This window comes from Panthera uncia, chromosome D1 (assembly GCF_023721935.1).
Source record: "Panthera uncia isolate 11264 chromosome D1, Puncia_PCG_1.0, whole genome shotgun sequence".
NCBI classification, from domain to species: Eukaryota; Metazoa; Chordata; class Mammalia; order Carnivora; family Felidae; genus Panthera; species Panthera uncia.
Genome location: NC_064808.1, coordinates 79,362,669 through 79,383,852, shown reverse-complemented (window position 1 = coordinate 79,383,852; position 21,184 = coordinate 79,362,669). Strand labels below are relative to the sequence as shown.

At 36.2% G+C, this 21,184-nt stretch overlaps 1 long non-coding RNA gene across 2 annotated transcripts in view; it reads right to left on the bottom strand.

The window, feature by feature from the left end:
* The window catches only part of LOC125915060 (uncharacterized), a 38,133-nt gene extending 21,649 nt beyond the window's left edge, over window positions 1–16,484 (bottom strand). Inside the window, exons 1-4 of one of the 2 annotated variants that reach the window (XR_007455558.1) lie at window positions 14,961–16,484; window positions 14,575–14,686; window positions 13,684–13,753; window positions 9,892–9,917 (exon numbers count right to left, since the gene is read on the bottom strand). This is a non-coding gene — a long non-coding RNA (uncharacterized LOC125915060). Of the gene's footprint in view, window positions 1–9,891; window positions 9,918–13,683; window positions 13,754–14,574 lie in introns of both variants that reach the window. The other variant, XR_007455550.1, reaches the window with a different exon arrangement.
* Between the last annotated feature and the right edge of the window lie 4,700 nt (window positions 16,485–21,184).

The following is a 21,184-nucleotide window of genomic DNA, read 5'->3' as shown; positions in this document are numbered from 1 at the left end:
CGGAGCCTGCTTGAGATTCTCTCTCTCTACCTCTCTCTGCCCCTCCCCTGCTGTCTCTCAAAAAAAAATTAAATCAAACCAGCCTCGATGATACACAGAACAGAGGAAATGTTTTTACTTGTCAGATTTATTTAGATCTTCACAAATCTTACACCTTTCCTGATGATCACAATGATTCAAAGATGCAATGTTTTTACTGAAACATTGCAGAGTAATGAACAATTTGCCACAGAAAAGAACATTTTTTAAGAACTTGGATCAATGTCAATTAATGGTTAGATTTTATGTAAAATTTTTTATGATATACAAACAAAAATTATTACAAAGTTTTTCAAGTTCCTAAATGACATTTTAGTTGTTGAAATTATGGATAGTTGAAATTATGGATAGTAAGAAACATATATGTAAATTCCCACAAAATTAGAGAAAATATAGAATAACTAAGGTAAAAATCAATAAATTATGGAACAAAATTCAAAGAGAGGGGAAAACTATAATGCAATATCTATATCTATTTAGCCAGAGAGTATTTACATTTAACTTAATCGAATTTCTGATTTTGTTGGAAGTGTTTGCAGTGTTGATTTACCAAAGGATAATTATCACTAAGAATTTCTAAAAAATAAAAAAGTAATAACCTGGTTGATAAAAGGTTAAGGTATGCAAGTAAGAATATACAGGTAGTGAACCAAAACATAATACCTGCGAATCATTTAAACAGAGATGGCCTTAACATCAATTTAAGATGGTTGTTAATAGCACCTAAATACATGTAGTAAAACAAACAGCATTACTACACTCAGTTTTAAAGAATAAATCTTTCACTTCTCTAAAATAATGCTTTGTGATCTTAGTAATCTATCTTCAACTCTCTGAACCTCAGTGTCTTCACCTATCAAGCAGAGAATATTTCAGCAAAAGGTTTCATGTTTAAATGAGACAGTGCCTATAAAATTCCTTTGCACATTATAAAACACTACACAAATATAATTCTAAGTAATGGTCCTCTGTGGACCTTAAGCCTGCTCACTCTCTTGTGCAGCTTGAGAGGTTGCTATGTAGACCCACGCACTGTGATGGGAGATGGTCATCGAGGAGCTGCTTTTTGGAAAAAGTTATGCCAACAAATGGTTATTTGCACATTTGCAAGAATTATTAGTTTCATCCTTTTACTTTTTTTAAGTTTATTTTGAGAGAGAGAGAACACGTGAACAGGAGAGGGGCAAAGAGCAAGGGAGAGAGAGAATCCTATGCTATAAGCCCAACGTGGGGCTCAATTCCACGAACCATGAGATCATGACTTGAACTGAAATCAAAAGCCAGACACTTAACCAACTGAGCCACCGAAGCACCCCACTTTCCTCCTTGAAATAGAGAATCATGTTCATTATTATTTAAGAAGACTTCATTTTTAAAGCAAATTTTATGAAAATAAAAACATTTTATAAAGTTCATGTATACTTACAAAAATCTCTACAAGGAGCTTAGTAAATAGAGTGCTTATATTTGCAATGAAGAAACTGGCCTACCTAGGGTGATCAAGGAAGAAGGAAGAGGTTACTGTTTAAAAATCATCTGATTTGGCTATCTAAACTGTGTTGAATTCACTAGATTCTTGTCTGGTGATTTATTTCACTTCTGCTATGAAGCCTCAAAATGTAATTCTTCCAATAACTAAGAAAATACTGACTCATATTCAGAGGCTATTTATACATCATGCCATTTTCATATTTTTAGAAACCTTTTTGCATAGAGTTAAATTACATACATCATGTGGAGCTTTCAACTTATTGCTGTCCCAAGTTATCTCTACTTAAGTAGGACACTCAAGTTATTCTGGGATAGGAGATGTTTACTCTTAACTCTGCACACATGCATGAGTGCAACTCATGCACACAATCTAGAAAAAAATGTACGTAAGTACCTTTTACAAAAGACAACAAAATTTATCCTTTCAGGCTAAAATATAGAGGAAAGAGATTGGAAACTTGAAGGAAAAAAATTCCGTTCTAAATGACTCTGACATTTCTTATGAGCTGGTGTGAGTTTCCCTACCTGAAAGATGAGGTCACATGATATATATGTATCTCAAAAATTTTGGAAATATGGACAAGAGTGGTTCAATATTTTAATAGATTTTTATTTAATTTATTCTATAAATTCTTAATAGTTATTATCTTTGTTTAACTTGTTTCCATTTAATTTTTGAAAAATGCAAGAAACACTTGGTTTCTTTATTTCTTGTGTGTCTATAAACAATCTAAAGTAATTTGGGGTACTTACAAAAATTTTACAAAATGACTTAACCTTGATTTTACCCATTTAAGTATAAATTTGGATAGATTTTTTATATAACACAAATGAATCTTAAAATAGTGATACTTTGGCTTGTGTGATTTTGAAAGTGATACTTTCAAAATCCAATGTATATTTCCTGCATGAAAACTATTTTTTTCTGTACTCTATTTTCAGTAAAGTTTAACTTTCTTTTAAGAAGCATTTTTTGTTTGATATTCGAAAACAATTTTTCTTTTTTCTTTCTTTCCATCTCCCCTTTATCCATTCCTTTTAATAAAACCTTGGTTCTAAAAAAAGTCATCTTTTCCATTGTACTTTCTTAAGATTGAATATGACATTACAATTCAAAATACTAATTTGCATTTTAATTCTTCTTAGCTATATTCAGACAATCCCATTTTTTTTAAGTTAATTTATTTTGAGAGAGCAAGACAGAGTGCTGAGGGGAAGAGAAAGAGGGAGAGGGAGAAAATCACTAGCAGGCTCCACGCCATCAGCATGGAGACTGATGAGGTGCTTGAACTCACGAACCTTGAGATCACAACCTAGGCTGAAATCAAGAGTTAAATGCTTAACTGACTGAGCCACCCAGGCACATGTTTTAACTGCTCAAAATATTAAGCAAACAGCTTCCAATCGTACTTCAAGGATAAACTGTTCTTTTTTAAAAAAGTTTATTTATTTATTTATTTAGAGAGCATGTGAGTGGGGGAGGAGAGAGAGAGAGAGAAAGAGAGAGAGAGAGAGAGAGAGAGAGAGAATTCCAAGCAGGCTCCATGCTCATAGCACAGAGTCCTGACATGGGGCTCCATCCCACAATCCTGGGTTCATGACCTGAGCTGAAATCAAGAGTTGGATACTTACTAACTGAGCCATCCAGGCACCCCAAGGATAAACTTTTTAAACATAAATATGGAAGTTTATTTTATTGATTAAATCAATCTTAATTGTGAAATAATTTCTACTGAATATTTTAACAGTATGAATGCTAAATGTAAAGATTAGTCATTTAAAAATCTTCAAAATATGTATGTCAAATTAATAGTGTCTTCTATGTTAATTTGGAAGTCATTATGTTATCATCTGTTCTTTGAATCAGTATATTTCTCTATATGAAATTAAAAATTGGTTTTTAATATTTATTTTTGAGAAAGAGAAGGAGACAGAATGCAAGTGAGGAAGGGGCAGAGAGAGAGGGAGACACAGAATTTGAAGCCAGTTCCTGGTTCTGAGCTGTCAGTACAGAACCTGATGCAGGGCTTGAACCCAGGAGAGATAAGACCATGATCTGAGCTGAAGCTGGATGCTTAACTGACTGAGCCACACAGGCACCCCTCTGTATGCAATGAAATGATAATGAAATGATAAGAAAATGTACCTCTAGAGGATGTATAAATTAATCCATCTTGTAATAAACAGAAATTTATTATTTAAAACTTTACTGTTAAAATGCAGTGTCAGTGCTGATATATTTTGTTTCTGCATATCGAATTCATTATCACCACATTCCAAACACCACAATCTAAATTCATAGTTAATACCCAGATTTGTGTTGCTTATATTATACACTTATTTTCTTGTTTTTTTTTTCTTTCAATATTCTGTTTAAGCTAATTTAAAATAAAAGTATAGCCAGTCACATTAGATTTACATAGACCTCTAAAGATCATTTGGCCCATGGATTCTTTTTCTGTGGTCCATGGACAAGCTTTAAGGAAGCTTAAGATCTCAACAGTCTGTGTATAATTTGGTGCCTGTGTATAAATGTGTTTTCCATTACTTTCATTAACTTCTCAGAGGAGTCAGCAATGAAAAATATGTTAACAAACAAATCAGTTCCACCATCTCATTTTGCAAATAGATAATCTGAGATTTAAGAGAGCATGTGACTCATCCAAGGTCATAGAGGATTCATAGAGGATATAAACGTAGGCATTGAAACCGGGCACTGATATGTAGGTTAATGACAGAATGTTATTGATTTGGTAGAGCTCCCAACAGATGGGGTTTTCAGCCAACAAAGAGGCTGGTAAATTGTGGGTTCCTCTTAGTTTTGTTCACATGAAACTGAAGTAGTGAATTGAACCTTCCATTGCAGGTAGCACCCACAATGTTATTAAGCTACAAATATAATGTAATTATAATTTGTTATCCATATTATGCCTTAAAATGTGGATTTGTGAAAAAATTGAAATTAATTTTCATATTTCTGAAGATAAATAGGATTGTTCTGGGGCACAATTTCTGATTATTCTTTTTTTCAATCAAAATAAATGATAGTTCTATGTTTAAGTTTTTGAGGAAACTCCAAACTGTTTTCTACAGTGGCTGCACAGTTTGTATTCCCACCAACAGTGCACAAGTTTCCTTTTCTCCACATCCTTGGAGAGGATTTATTTTGAGATTATTTATTTTGAGAGAGGCAGAATCAGCATGAATGGGGGAGGGGCAGAGAGAGAGGGAGTGAGAGAATCCTAAGCAGGTTCCATGCTGCCACTGCAGAGCCTGATGTAGGGCTCAAACACACGAAACCATGAGATCATGATCTGAGCTCAACCAAGAGTCAGATCTTAACTGACTGAGCCACCCAGGCACCCCTGATCATTTTTTAATTGGATTATTTGGTTTTTTGGGTGTTGAGTTGTATACATTCTTTATAATATTTTGGATAATAACCCTTTATCAGATGTATCATTTGCAAATACTTTCCCTTCCAAATACAAAAGACTAATTCAAAGGGATACATACACCCCTATGTTTATAGCAGCTTTATCTACAATAGCCAAATTATGGAACCAACCCAAGAGTCCATCAATAGATGAATGGATAAAGAAGATATACATTATTCATCCATAAAAAAATGAAATCTTGCCATTTGCAACAACATGGATAGAACTAGAGAGTATAATGCTAAGCTTAATAAATCAGAGAAAGAGAAATACCATATGATTTCACTAATATGTGGAATTTAAGAAACAAAAAAATGAGCAAAAGGGAAAAAAAAAGAGACAAACCAAGAAACAGACTCTTATATATAGGACAAACTGATGGTTTCCAGAGGAGAGGGAAAGGATGGGTCAAGTAGGTGATGGAGATTAAAGAGGGCAATTGTCATGATGAGTACTAGGTGTTAAATGGAAGTATTGAATTACTACATTGTACACTTGAAAGTAATATAACACTGTATGTTAAGTATTCTGAAATTAAAATAAAAATTTAATTAAAACGTTATAGCTGTAGGCATTTCTGCTCCACTGATAATAATCTTTAACCTATTCACTGGTAAAGGTGTGGAATCTTTTGCTTTCTTATTCTTTGGGGCTAAAGGGGAGAAAAAAATAGAAACAAAAGTCAGAACAAAGTTTAGTACATGGTTTATCAGTTTGGGAAGTTACATCTTATCTATACCCCTCATCACTAATTTCTACCAAACTCAGTGGGGTGATTCCAAGTATAAAATGAGTAGAAGAATAATCTCCGTAATATATATTTTGTTTTGAAATATTTCAAAGCATGGCTTAGTAGGTTTGGAAGCAGAATGAAACTACATTCCAAACTGTCTTCCAAAACTGAGAAGTAAAAAAAAAAAAAAAAAAAAAAAAAAAAAAAAAAAAAAAATTTAGGTTATCATCTAAATGCTTGATCCAGTCAGTAATCATTAAAATATAATTATATTTTAATGAATGAAAAGCTAAATTGTCTTAAAATAATTGGGGGGAAATGAAATAGAAAATATTTCCTCAGACCAATAAAGACCTGAAAATGACAGGAAGGAATGTCCCTCACTGTTGCCTAAAGCATTAACCAATATACATTGAGCTCCTATTATGTGTCATTTAAGAATTTAAAGTGTTATCTAAGTAGAAATTAATATCTATTCACAATTATATCATGGTCTTATTAGAGATGAAGAATATTGCACACACGAGAAAAATTCAAGGAAATTTAAGCCATAATATGAATAAATCTTAAATCATAGACTTCAATTCCAGTGTTAAGAGTTCAAAGTAGAGAGAGGCTAGTGTAGACCAAAGGAACCTAGTCTGGAAAGGTCTGTTGTAGTAGACAGGTTGACCCAAAAGGAAATATCAAGTCAAAGTTACTGCATGAAACCCTCATAGTTACAAACTTTCTTCAAAGTCTTTGGAGATCAAAGGCAACGAAAAAGCCAATAAAAACAGAAAAAGTACTCTATTTGAGAATTTCATATCATAATAACTAAAGTGAAGCTAATTTAGTCAGAAAGGGCTTAACGCATTTACCTTAAGAAGGAAAACTACCATCACTTGTCTATGTCATTAAAAGATGTTAAATAAATAAGAAAAATAGGAAAGATTATTGAATGAGAAAAAAAAACCTAAAACTTAAAAAAAAGCAACAACATGTAATATCACATTAAAAATGACACAGTTCAACAAATCTTGTCCCTGCAGTCACCTGAAAGGGAATTTCATTTAAGAACTATTTTAATAGCTAATTTTTTCTCCAAACTGTTGCTGCTATTATGAATTATGTTTCTTCTCGAAATAAAAATGTCAACACCAGAGGAACTAAACCAAAGCACATCAACATAGCAGCAACTCACTTTATGAGGGCAGCCTACAGAGAAAGAGAGGGAGAGAGAGACACAGAGAGAGAGCACGTGCATGTGCATGCATGCACCAGAGTGCTTGACAGCCCCAAAGAGAATGCATTTGGATGGGAGGTTGGGGAATAGTCCCATAGCAGACTGTGGTCTCTTATAAGGTCATATTCACTGCCAGGAACAGCAACTGAAAGAAAATGTAACATGGGATGCCTGGGTGGCTTAGTCAGTTAAGCGTCCGACTTCGGCTCAGGTCATGATCTCACAGTTCGTGAGTTCGAGCCCTGCATCGGGCTCTGTGCTGACGGCTCAGAGCCTGACGCGGGGCTCGAACTCACGGACCGCGAGATCGTGACCTGGCTGAAGTCGGACGCTTAACCGACTGTGCCACCCAGGCGCCCCAGAAAAATTTTTTTTTAAAAGAAAGAAAATGTAACAAATCAGCTTCTCAATTAGGATAACAAAGGTAACAAAGGTTTCAACTTCCTATGTACAGTACTTTTACAACTCTATGTTCTAGCTCTGAAGGTCAATAAGCATTCCCATGAATCTATGCATATTTATATCAAAAGTACAATGTGAAGTTTGGCAAAGGTGGCTCTGGGTTGGCTGGGCTTTTCAGGTTGTTAATATAAATATAACCAAAAGCTAGCTAATTTCACACTATTGTTAAAGAATTAAAGAACATATGTCATTTTTATGACATCCAAAGACTCAGAAGTGATCCCACAGAGTTTTGGAAGTAGAGATTTACCTTTTTAACACACTGAAAACTGCTTAGTTTTCTCTTATTCTTTCTTAGAGCATCTTCCACATGTCTGCCAGGTCCTTGTGAATTCAGTCATCCCCAGGCTGCACTGGCCTCCCCCATCCCACCTATTTGCTGCATATCTATATTTGTCTATACTCACTCCCTACAAATCCACTCACAGAGATTGCTTCATTAGGAAGTAACTGATCAGTTAATATTATAAGAAGTGAATACACAATACACCTTCCTTTGACATCTGTTTGTTAAAGAGAAGCATGTCTCATCCACAGGAAATGGTATGATTTGTTATTAATAGGCACAGGCCTCTTGGGGAGAAGTTGATCTTGGAATTTAGATTAGTTAAAAGGTATTTTTGATAGGGTCATATATTCTGTAGATGATGGTGACTATGGCTAGAAATAGTTTCAGAACGAAGTCTAATATGTCTCCAGTTACAGCTATGAGAGAAGGTACAAACGTTTTCCAATGAGACTCAAAGTGCTATCATATATCAATGCACCAGGACCCACAAGCAGGCACTGGTAAAACTTCAACAGAAATTTGTATTTATTCTTTTGGGATCTGTTTGAGTTCTGGGGAGATAAATGAGGCAGTAAATGTGTTTGAGTCCACAATTCATGTTTATTGTTGGAAATGTCCAAACATCTTATAAATAACAGGATTTAGGGCAGCATAAGTCTGGCACCATTCTGCTTTGCACTTTGAGTAAAGAACTTAAAACTTTAGGAAGTGTCAAAGGACCCCAAATCAAACTTGACTTTTCCCCTTGAGAGGATGGTGGATGTAATAAGTTGGGTTTTGAAAGGACTAATCTTTCAAATCCAGAATGAATTAGTACTCAGCTGAGAGCACCACGAGCCTAGCCAGCCCCTACCATTCACTTCGCCTATCCCTGGAGCTTCTGGTGAGCCCTGATTTGTTTCATTTTTCTTAAAGATAAAAAAGGGTGTCTCAATTGGAAATATGCTTTTTAAAAGTAACTTAATTCAGGTAAGACTTACATTCTGTTACATAAACGAAAGTTTTAGCATGTTGCCCAGGTGACCAGGCATATTGTACAAATAAAGACATACCAAATTAGGCATAATTCTTAAGTTTAAGACAGATAAAGAGAGATAAGAATTATGTAATTAATGACCGAAATCTCCTATGAGTGTCAGAATACTTTGTGTTATTTACTTAGCGTGACCTCCTCTGATTTGCTATTTATCTTCCAGATTTTTTTCACCTTTTAAGGATTGAATCAAAATCTTTTTTCTCATGATGTTTTTCCTAATCTTCTTAGTAAGAAATAATTTCACCTTATTAAAAGGCCTTTTAAAGTATGACAGCCACAGAATGTTGACACAAAAGACTAAGGAACACTGGTGAGGCTTTGCTGAGAACTACAGGGGCAAACATTCCTTAGTTTTGCTTCTCCTAAACAACACCAACTCTTTATTAAAATAGCACATAAAATATCTATTAAGCTCTATGGAAAGTTTTTACTAAATAATATTCTTAGCTTAAGAATTTTTAAAATTAAAAACAAAATTTAAAGTCCAAATGTTTATCGCTTCCTACCTAATACTATTTCTTCTACTTATCTATTAACATTATATTTCCTTATAGGATTACTGTTTCACTCATAACAAGGCTCAAATACCTTTGAGTTTTAAAGCATTAGAAATAAGGGGCACCTGGGTAGCTCAGTCCATTGAGTGTCTGACTCTTTTTTTTTTTTAATTTTTTTTTTCAACGTTTTTTATTTATTTTTGGGACAGAGAGAGACAGAGCATGAATGGGGGAGGGGCAGAGAGAGAGGGAGACACAGAATCGGAAACAGGCTCCAGGCTCCGAGCCATCAGCCCAGAGCCTGACGCGGGGCTCGAACTCACGGATGGCGAGATCGTGACCTGGCTGAAGTCAGACGCTTAACCGACTGCGCCACCCAGGCGCCCCTAGTGTCTGACTCTTGATTACAGCCCAGGTCATGATGTCACGGTTTGTGAGATCATTGCACTCCATGCTGAGCATGGGGCCTGGTTGGGATTCTGTCTCTCCCTCTCCCTCTGCCCCCACCCCAGCTTGCATTCTCTCTCTTTTTCTCAAAATAAATAAATAAACTAAAAAAAAAGAAACAAAAAGAAAATAAGTATTAATTTTTTAATGAAATAGAAATAGTAATTCAATTTACACCCCTAAATAATATCTATGAAATCTTATTCCATTAGAATAAAAATTTAATTTAACATACCTTTTATCATTTTTTCCAAGCTGCAGCTGAAATATTAAAAAGTCCTTATATTTTTATTTATTCTACCATTTGAAAAGCTTCCACAATCACTATTTTGTGTGCATTATCTCATCTGGAAAAGCATCTCAGGTAGAAAGCACGCATTCTATTATGAATACATTCAACAGAAGCACGAAAATGAAACTCAGAGAGGTATTATGACTCATTAAAGGGCAACTGACTGAGCTGAATAAGAAAATGTGGTCTTGACCTCTCTTCTGTCCCAGTTTCCTCCCCTCTTTTAGCTCCATGTTTGTTTTGCTTATAAGTTAGACTAGCCTCCTCCATTTTAAAGTGGGTCAGTTTGAAAACAAGAAGAATTCTCTTTGTGAACTGTTGGGGAGACATTGGCTGCCAGTCAGGTTGTCTTATACAGAGACCTAACCCCTGATAAATTATTTTCTAGATTTTTTTAATGAAAAAAGCTTGAAACAGGTATACCTGGTAGTGTTGTTTTCCTCCACCATAAATAAAAGTTTTGAAAGCCTGGTATTTAAAAGTGTGTTTTGTCATCCTTGCTGTCCCACCCAGCAGTGCTAGCAACGAGGAAGATTCCCATTTGCTATTTTGGTTCTGCACCTGAGAATGCACACCTACTATATTTATTTTGTAATGGATTTTTTAGCCAAATGACTTGATACAACCAAGAAACCCAGTTGCTCCATTAGCCTACTTCTAGCATCATGATGAACAAGAAAATTATCAGTCTTGCTAGAAACTCTATTCCTTAACTAGGACTAAAAGAATCAACAAGAATCTATAACTTCTTATGAGAGGTACTGCTTCTGAAGAAAAATAAAAGTCTTTTAAGATTATTGTACTTTCTTGGGGCACCTGGCTGGCTCAATAGGTTAAGTGTCCAACTTCAGCTCAGGTCATGATCTCACAGTTTGTGAGTTTGAGCCCCACGTTGGGCTCTGTGCTGACAGCTCAGATTCTGTGTTTCTCTCTCTCCCTGCCCTCCCCCCCCCTTGTACTGTATCTTCTCTCTCAAAAACATTAAAAAAAAGTTTAAAAAAGATTGTCATAATTTCTCTTGTTTCCACATCTATAAAATTTAGGTAATACCTATTTTCCACAGTTGATATAAGGAACAAATAATAATAATAATAGTAGTAGTAGCAGCTACTATTATATCAAGTACTATTTCATGTAATATTATAATCTATGAGATTATCTTATTAGTATCCACATTTTATAGGTTAGGATATTGTGGTTTAGAAAGTCATGATTTATTTATTTATTTTAATTTAATTTAATTTAATTTAATTTTTTATTTTTAGTTTTGAGAGAGAAATAGTTAGACAGAGCATGAGTGGGGAGGAGCAGAAAGAAAGGGAGACACAGAATATGAAGCAGGCTACAGGCTCTGCACTGTGAGCACAGAGCCCTATGCGGGGCTCAAACCTGTGAACCATGAGATCATGACCTGAACCAAAGTTGGACACTTAACTGAGCCACCCAGGCACCCCCAGAAAATCAGGATTTAAATCCAGAAAGTGCAACTTCGGAGTTTAGCCACTATTCTACCTCTATCCTAATATAGAGTAAAACCATCAATACAAGGTAGCTTTTGGAAGAGGAAAAAAAAACAAAGCAGGAGAATTCTATGAAAATGTAAAACCCCAAATAGACACAGCAATCCTGAAAAAGAAAACCAAACCTGGAGGCATCACAATCCCGTACTTCAAGATGTATTATAAAGCTGTAATCATCAAGACAGTATGGTACTGGCACAAAAACAGACACTTAGATCAATGGAACACAATAGGAAACCCAGAAATGGACCCACACATGTATGGCCAACCGAACTTTGACAAAGCAGGAAAGAATATCCAATGGAATACAGTCTTCAGCAAATGGTGCTGGGTAAACTGGAGAGTGGCATGCAGAAAAATGAACCTAGACCGCTTTATTACACCACACACAAAAATAAACTCCAAATGGATGAAAGACCTAAACATAGACAAGAAGCCATCAAAATCCTCAAGGAGAAAGCAGGCAAAAACTGCTTGGTCACAGCAAATTCCTACTCAACACATCTCCAGAGGCAAGGGAAACAAAAGCAAAAATGAACTATTGGGACCTCATCAAAATAAAAAGCTTCTGCACAGCAAAGGAAACAATTAGCAAAACTAAAGGCAATGGATGGAATAGGAGAAGATGTTTGCAAATGACATATCAGATAAAGGGTTAGTATCCAAAATCTATGAAGAACTTATCAAAGTCAACACCCAAAAAACAAAGAATCCAGTGAAGAAATGGGCAAAAGACATGAATAGACACTTCTCCAAAGAAGACGGCTAACGACACATGAAAAAATCACTCATCATAAGAGAAATACAAATTAAAACCACAATGAGATACCACCTCACACCTATCAGAATGGCTAACGTTAACAACTCAGGGAACAACAGATGTTGGCAAGGATGCAGAGAAAGAGGATCTCTTTTGCACTGCTGTTGAGAATGCAAACTGGTGCAGACACTCTGTAAAACAGTATGGAGGTTGCTCAAAAAATTAAAAATAGAACTACCCTATGACCCAGCAATTGAAATACTAGGTATTTATCCAAGGGATACAGGCTGCTGTTTCAAAGGGACACATGCACCCCAATGTTTTTAGCAGCATTATCGACAATAGCCAAAGTATGGAAAGAGCCCAAATGTCCATCAATGGATGAGTGGATAAAGAAGATGTGGTATGTATATATACAATGGAATATTACTCGGCAATCAAAAAGAATGAAATCTTGCCATTTGCAACCATGTGGATGGAACTGGAGGGTATTATGCTAAACAAAATTAGTCAGAGAAAGACAAATCATCATATGACTTCACTCATATGAGGAATTTATGATATGAAACAGAAGAACATAAGGGTAGGGAAGCAAACAATATAAAAACAAGGAGGGGGACAAAACATAAGAGACTCCTAAATACAGAGAACAAACTGTACAGAGAACAAGCTGAGGGTTGCTGGAGGGGCTGTGGGTGGGGGGATGGGCTAAATGGGTAAGGAGCATTAAGGAAGACACTTGCTGGCATGAGCACTGGGTGTTATACATAGGGGATGAATCACTGGAATCTACTCCTGAAATCATTATTGCACTATATGCTAACTAACTTGGATATAAATTAAAAAATAAATTGAAATAAATAAATTAACTAAAAAGAGAAAATGTAAAGATATAGATAGTATCTATCTATATAACGTATATAAATAAATGTATAATATAAAATAGAATAGATACACAATAATAGCATGTAGATATGTAGATATGTAGATAATATAGGTAATATATAGATATGATAGATATGTAGATACATAATATATATGGATATGTAATGTGATATATAATATATGGATATATATATATATATAATATAAAGTACTTATCTAGACAACAGAAAGTTTTTTCTTTTTCTTTTTTTATAATTGAGCCCTTCTCTTAAGATTTGTGATGAAAGAAATAAGTAGCTTACACAGAGTTTCTACTGTTGAGTTGGAAAGGGTCCAGAAATCTACACACCGAGAAGTAATTATCAAGAGAACAGCTAGTTAGGGCCTAGAACAGAGTCAGCACCCAGTAGGTCTGATCTCTCCTTTTCTTTGCAATTGCTACTTCCCCCCACATAATTGTTCCAATATTACTCTGTAACAAACAACTCCACACCATGAGGAATTTGAATTTTCCAGTAGTTGATTCTAGTAAATTTAACCTATGTTTCAAGAAGTATTTGTCAAACCTACCTCAGCGTATGTGGCTTCCCTCACTAGGATGAAGCAGAAGCAGAGAAAACTCCTCCTCCGAGATGTCGCTCTAAAAAGTAAAACAAAAAATAGAGATCATGACCAATGTGTTCAGACAATAAGATTGAAGTGTTTCATTCACAAACACCTGATGAAACTAACTACAATTGGTCCTATCCATAACGATTTTGAATTAAAAGATTCTGGGCATTTGGGTTAAAAAAAAAATCAAGTTTTTTCCTAATGCCCCAGTGAGCCTATTTTAGATGACTTCTTTTAAATGTTCATGTTGTTTGGCCATTTCCTGGTCACATTCAATCATCCTTACTTCACACAGAGCCAATATATCCTCTGCCCACTCGTTCCAAATGAAATAATGAAACTTCCTCTTAACACCTTTAGATTTGGCTGAGCTCTCCTTTTTGTTAGCAGCTGTATGCACTCAAAACTCTGCCAGAAATATATATATGGAGGCTGTTTACTTGGAAGGTAAACAAGGAAGCCGTTTGGGAGACAAGAACCTCAGATATTTCTTGAGTTTCCTCAGCCAATGGGACCTATTATTCAGCCAGGAGAAAAGAAAAATTAAAGCCCTCCTCTAAAATTCAGTGAAACCTAAAGATAACAAACCAGTAGCCTACTAGCTACTTCCACAGTTATGTTATTTAGTCTAACAATCTTTTAACATTCTAAAATATTTGCCATCATTTTGAAAACAAGGTTTTAAAACATGAACACCCATATTCCTGTCATCTCTTTAAAACTCAGAAAATCTAAGCCTACATTATTACATAGCAGCAATCAGTTGGAGCTTAAAAGGCCTGAGCCTTTCAGGGACAGTACTCTGTAATCACCACAGCCTCACTTGCCTACTTCACACTTTTACATTACCTGTATGAACTAGTAGGTATTTGAGTGTGAGACCCCTGCTAACCCATGTTGTTTTAGCTGCACCCCTGTCCAAAGCTTCTATCTTTCATCTCTTTCATTTTGCTGGGGAGTCCTGTGGAAGAGGTACACAATTTTATAAAAGCTTCATAACACACTGTAAGATGTATATTATCTCTATTTTTCCAATGGGGGAACTGAGGCTTATAGATAAGAGTTGCACAAAATTATACAACTAGGCCTATGGCTTAACCAGGATTCCAACCAGGTTTTCTGACTCCAAGACCAACCTGATTTTCATTAAACACAATTGCTGTGGGCCAGTGAAGCTGTAAGAACAAAATATCCACAAGTATAAGCACATACACTAAAATATAATTTATACTCACAAATTAGCAAGTCAGAATAAGTAAAGCTAACAAGATATATATGTTTTCCTTTAATGAGTGAATTGAGGCTCTGCACAATTGCAAAGAGTAACATTGGATCGGAACCTAGAATGTAGAGTCTCAGACTCATCCATAATACTCATTCATGTTGTCACTTGAAAAAGTCTTCTGTTCATTTGGAGCCTGCACATGTGCTCAACATATTATAACAGTCTCTGTCCATAAGTGGTGACATCCCATGTGCAGAGGCTTTCCATAGAGTTCCTCATCTCTCTCATTTCACTACTCCTACATGTTCCTTCCTTCTACTTTTTCCTTGGCATTTCTGTCCACACAAGACTGTACTGTCCATCTGAAGTGGAGCAGCCCTCTAGAGAGTTAGAAGAGGTGGGTACAAAGAAGGCATTTATTATGTAGAATGCACTGTTTCTAGTTGAACTGAGTTGCTATGAGCTATTTGCTGCAATGAATAATTTTTTAAGCAGATTCATTGTATTCTCATGGAATTATAAACAAAACTTTTGAACAAAACATTCATTTAAAAAATTTTTAACGTTTTTATTTATTTTTGAGAGAGAGAGAGACAGAGCACGAGAAGGGGAGGGGCAGAAAGAGAGGGAGACACAATCTGAAGCAGGCTCCAGGCTCTGAGCTGTCAGCACAGAGCCTGATAACGGGCTTGAACAAGCGAAATGTGAGATCATGAAGTTGGACAATTAACCAACTGAGCCACCTAGGTGCCCCCAAAACATTCAGTTTTAAGCTTAAAGTTTACAGCTGTATAATATGCAATTGGATTGGTGATTCCAGTCACTGAACATATAAATGGGAAGAAATGCGACTCACTAAATTTAAATGTATACATTTATATACCATACATATATATGGTAAGTCATATCTCACAAACATAGACCCTTCTACATTAGAGTTTCTGGTTCCTTGAAAGGTACGCATGAAATCAGCAGTACTCAACCACCATGTATGTTAAGTGTGGCATTTCTACATGATTGTTATTCTTTAGTTCTGCAAATTGTTTGGTTTAGTAAAATGATGAGGATGTAAGGTATTTCATTTGACTGACTATAAAAGAAACTCTCTTATAACACTTAACCAAATAATGTTTTTTTCTCATAAAACAGCAATTTGGAGTTAGTTCAGTTTCCATGATTATAAAAATGACCTAGCATCCTTCTTGTTTTTATTTTTATGGTCACAAAACGATTGCTCCACTTCTAGCCTCCCATCCATTTTCCAGGCAGGAAGAATTAGAAGAAAATCACAAGGAAGAAAGGGGTAGCAGTAGCACTTATTAGAAGAACAAAACTTTCCCAGAAATTTCCAGTTTATGACTTTTATTTATCTCGGTGGAGAAACTGTATCAGATAGCCTCCATGTTACAAAGGAGGCTGAGAAATAGACTTTTTCAACTACAGAATTTTTCAGAACTCTGACACAGAACAGATGAACACAGGGAAGGGAAGCAAAAACAATATGAAAACAGGGAGGGGACGAAACATAAGAAACTCTTTTTTTTTATTGTTTGTTTATTTTTGACAGAGAGAGAGAGAGACAGAGCATGAGCTGGGGGAGGGGCAGAGAGAGAGAGAGAGAGACACAGAATCTGAAGCAGGCTCCAGGCTCCAACTGTCAGCACAGAGCCTGACGCAGGGCTTGAACTCACAGACCGCTAGATAATGACCTGAGCTGAAGTCAGACGTTCAACTGACTGAGCCACCCAGGTGCCCCAGGAAACTCTTAAATATGGAGAACAGAGGGTTACTGGAGGGGTTGTGGGAGGGGGGATGGGCTAAGTGGGTAAGGGGCATTAAGGAATCTACTCCTGAAATCATTGTTGCTAACTTGGATGTAAATCAAAAAAGAAAAGAAAAAAAAATAAAGGAAAGGAAAGGAAAAAGAAAAAAAGAATAGGAAAGGAAAAGGGAAGGGAAGAGAAGAGAAGAGAAGAGAAGAGAAAGAAGAGAAAAGAAAAAAGAATATCGTTGTCTTTTGACAACCTGGGAGGCTCAGTTGGTTAAGCATCCAACTCTTGAATTTGGCTAACGTCATGATCTCATGGTTGTGACATTAAGCCCCATGTCGGGCTCTGTGCTGACAGCATTCACTCTCTCCCTCTCTCTGCCCTGCCCTGCCCTGCCTGTGCTCTCTCTCTGTCTCTCAAAATAAATAAATAAACATTAAAAAAAGAAGAATATTGTGTCTTTGTATACCCACTGTTTATAAACTGGAAACTATGAAATTGAAAGGGCGGGACTACGCCCGCGGACTCCATCTTGTTCTGTGTCCTTCACCTTGACCACACCTCCTCCCCTTGAGTAACCCCCCCCCTCACCTGCCTTACAGGACTCGGACCCTTCCCCAGCCAATCGGCTGAGGCCATAGCCATTACCTCACCAACTGCCCCTAGACCCCAATAAAACCTTTGTCCTTTTGGAACTTGCTCTCTCTCCCTGGTATCTCACCGCTGCGTCGGTGCAGGTAGGGGATTGAGCTCGAGCTAGCTCGAATAAAGGCTCTTTTGCTTTTACATCGGACTCGGCTCCCTGGTGGTATTTGGGGATCACGAATTCTGGGCATAACAAAATTATGCTACACATCCTTGAACACATGTTTTTATACTGGAGCTTATATTTTTGAAATACACATTTCCCAAAATTGGATTACTGGAATCCAATTACAGGGATAGTAGCATATGTGTTATTATTATTTTTTTAATCAAATTTTGCTAAATATTTTGGATCAAAACGTTGGGAGTAATTCACAGCAAATTCACAGATAAATGTTCTCAGTTTCCTGCAACCTCCACAGAACTAGATGTTTTGCCAGTCATCTGGGTAAAAAATGGTATCTTATTGTCAGTTTAATTTGCATTTTTAAATAAAGATGCTGAACATCTTTGCAAACATTTGTATGCAAATTCCTCCTAAGTTGCCTCACGGTGGTCCCTTGACACTATTTCTATGTTTTTTTTTTTCCCCCAGTTAATTCATAGGAGTGTTTTGTATATTAAGGATATCATCTTTGTCTCTTGTGTTACAAATATTTTTTAGTTTAGAAGGGATCTTTCAACTTTATGGTATGGTTTTCCTATTCAAAATTAAAAAAATGTTCTGTCATTAAGACTATCTCTTTCCTTGAGATTTTGTGGTTTCTTGCTTTTAAGATGGTCTATGCTACACAAGCTCCTGATATTTCTTCTTATTTTATTGTTTAATTGTAAGGATTTTATAAATTCTTCTCTAAATCTATTTTGTATAGAGTATGAAGAAGGTCTAATTTAGTTTCCTTCCCTTTTGATGGCCAATTATTAAATCAACCTAACTGAAATTATTAAATTTTAGTTTTATCATATATTAAGCTTCTGCATAATGCTTAAATATACTTTTGTTTTTTATAAATACATACTTGTTTAATCCAATGCTAATACTGTACTGTTTTAATTTCTATAATTTAAAATTTGAGGTGCCTGGGTGGGTCAGTCAGTTAAATCTCCAACTCTTGATTTTGACTCAGGTCATGGTCTTGCGGTCATGAGATCGATCCCTGTGTGTTAAGCTCCATGCTGAAAGTGGAGACTAAGGATTCTCTCTCTCGGTCTCTCTCTGCTCTTCCCCTGCTCATGCACACTATCTCTCAAAATAAATAAACGTTAAAAAAAACCTAACACATAAAATACACTTTAAAAATAAATAAAATTAGATTAATAAATGTATAACGTAAGTACTGCCCTCATTCTCTTCTGTTAAAAATGTCTTGGCCTTTTATTGAACATATTCTTTTATATGAGTCTCAGATCATTTGTTCTAATTCCAAAAAAAAAAAAATAAAAAAAAAAGAAAGAAAAAAGAAAAGAAAAAAAAATGGATTCCTGCTTTAGTTTCATTAAAATTAGAATTATACAGAATGCTGGCATTTTTAAAGTATTAATTCTTACCATCCTATAAGGTGGGTCTTATTTTAAGTCTTTTCATAAACTGTTGGATTTCCTCATCATATAGGTCCCTTAACTTTCTTAACATATGTATTCATATACATTTCATTTTTTGCTGTCATAAATGTGATTTCTCCTAATTTACATAGGTTATTACCAAGATAGGAGAAAGAGCTCTTAATTTTTATATATTCATACACGTTATATTCTTCTCTTATCAATTCCAATAGATTGTTTTGTCTATTTTATTGTAGACTGTCTTGGTTTTTTAAGTACATAATCATATTATCTGGACATAAAAAATTATCCATTTTTATGCAAGACATATACCAATTATTTCATTTTCTTACCATTTTGCTGTTGATCTGAGTTAAACAATCTTTACAAGTATGTCAGTTACCACTTCACTGCCTTCAGCTCCAAAGACATTCTCCCTGTTTTATGACACTGGGTCATAAATTGCTCAAAAGCAATTCTTCTTTGCCACTTGGTGCAATACTAGGTTTTGTCAGCTGAGAGGAAGAAGGACACTAAGCTGATCACATACGGGCAGCCCAGTGGCACTCATCTCTGTGGTCTTTGCTCACCATCTCGCATCTGCCAGCTAGTTTCTCTGCCACACATGGTCAGTTGCATGGAAGCCAGCTCCAGCCCATACTCACTAGCAAGTTTCTAACAACTGGTCCGTTGTATATCCTGGCGGAGCCATACTTCTCCAATAAGGTCTATATCTCAGCCTCAAGTGAGCTCTTCTTAGTTCTTAGTTCCTTGATACTCTCCCTTTGCCCTATGGGTAGTAGCTGCTTTCTCCATGTGCTATCTCTGTATTCCTTGGAGTTACATGTTAAACTCTTTAGTAGTCACCTTTTACAGTTAACAAATCTTTATATTAATTTTAACCTGTTCTAATTACTAGCGGATTTTCTGTTTTCAGATTGGAAACAGACTGATATATCATGTTTAAGTACTTAACAAAAACATTGTTATTCCCATTTTAGAGTTATTTTAGCTTTGCCAAGCAAAAAAACAAAGGGAAACAATCCACCTATCCAGGGTGGGGTCTCCAGTAGGTTAGCCTTGCCACAAACAGCAGGAAAGACTAGGCAAGGTCAAGCTCTGCCACTTTTTGCAGCTTCCCACACTCTATAACTCTATAGCTTTGTGCTTCACACCACTCAACAATCCTTGGGTAGAGCAAAACTTGGCCTGCTCCTGGACTCCTCAAAGGTCATGGGGAAGAGAATGGCAGGGGTCTTTTGTTATACAAATGCCAGAATAATTATTTCTGGCACAGAGACCTCCTGAGTTCACAAAGCAGAAGAAAAGCTACCTCCTCAGCCTTTAGGTCACAACCCAGCCCAGGCAACAGACTGAATGGACTGGAGCCTAAATGCTTTGCAACATTCAGTGATCCCTTCCTCATTAATTTCCCCTGATACCTGCTGTGGTCTCTGTGAGCATTCTCTCATCAAAGAGTAGGCACAAATCAGTAGGCTGGCCTGTGCTTTTAAGCTTAGTCTACTGTCATTTCTTTCTCAACCTGAATGGGAAGAGATCAAGCTGGCCCCAAGTTAAACTACACTCCCATCCTTCACGGTGCTGACCCTGGGTTCGGACAGATAGTCCAGCCACACTTTTAGCTACTATGTACATGCAGCAGCCATTTGGTACTTTTTGTGCTGGGAGGAGGTAGGTCAAAGGTGGAATTGAAAATTTTGAATTTGATATAGACACAACACATTTACTTAGGAACTCAGGTTAACTCATGCCTCCCACCCCCAACCACCTATGTCCATTCTTGAAACTCAGTTGAAAGCCCCTGGATTTTGTGGGAGGCATTAAGCAGTCTCTAAGCCTTGCTTCCAGTTCCCACAGGGCTCCCAAAAAGAGGAATGGCTCAGGCCAAGCGAGTCCACATCACCAAATTTACTAACCAGTTCCAGCCATGCACTCTGCCCAGTAATTTTGGCTGCCTTTTTCAGCCTTAACAACTTTGCCTGCTGTCTTTATTGCTGATTCCTTCCTCAGCAACCTACACACATCTAAGCCACATATGAGTCCTCTAAATTACTCATTCAAAATGATCATGTCATGTCACTTTGACCTCTGAAATGAGTCATTTCCTTGTTCTGGTCTTGTTCATCTTTTCTAGGGTTTATGAAACATTGGCTCCCCAGCCCTACTCCTGCAGTTGCCTGACACAACATTCATTTGAACACACACTCATTCCTGCATTCCAATCTTCGTAAATGTAAATCTGATCACACCATTGTCC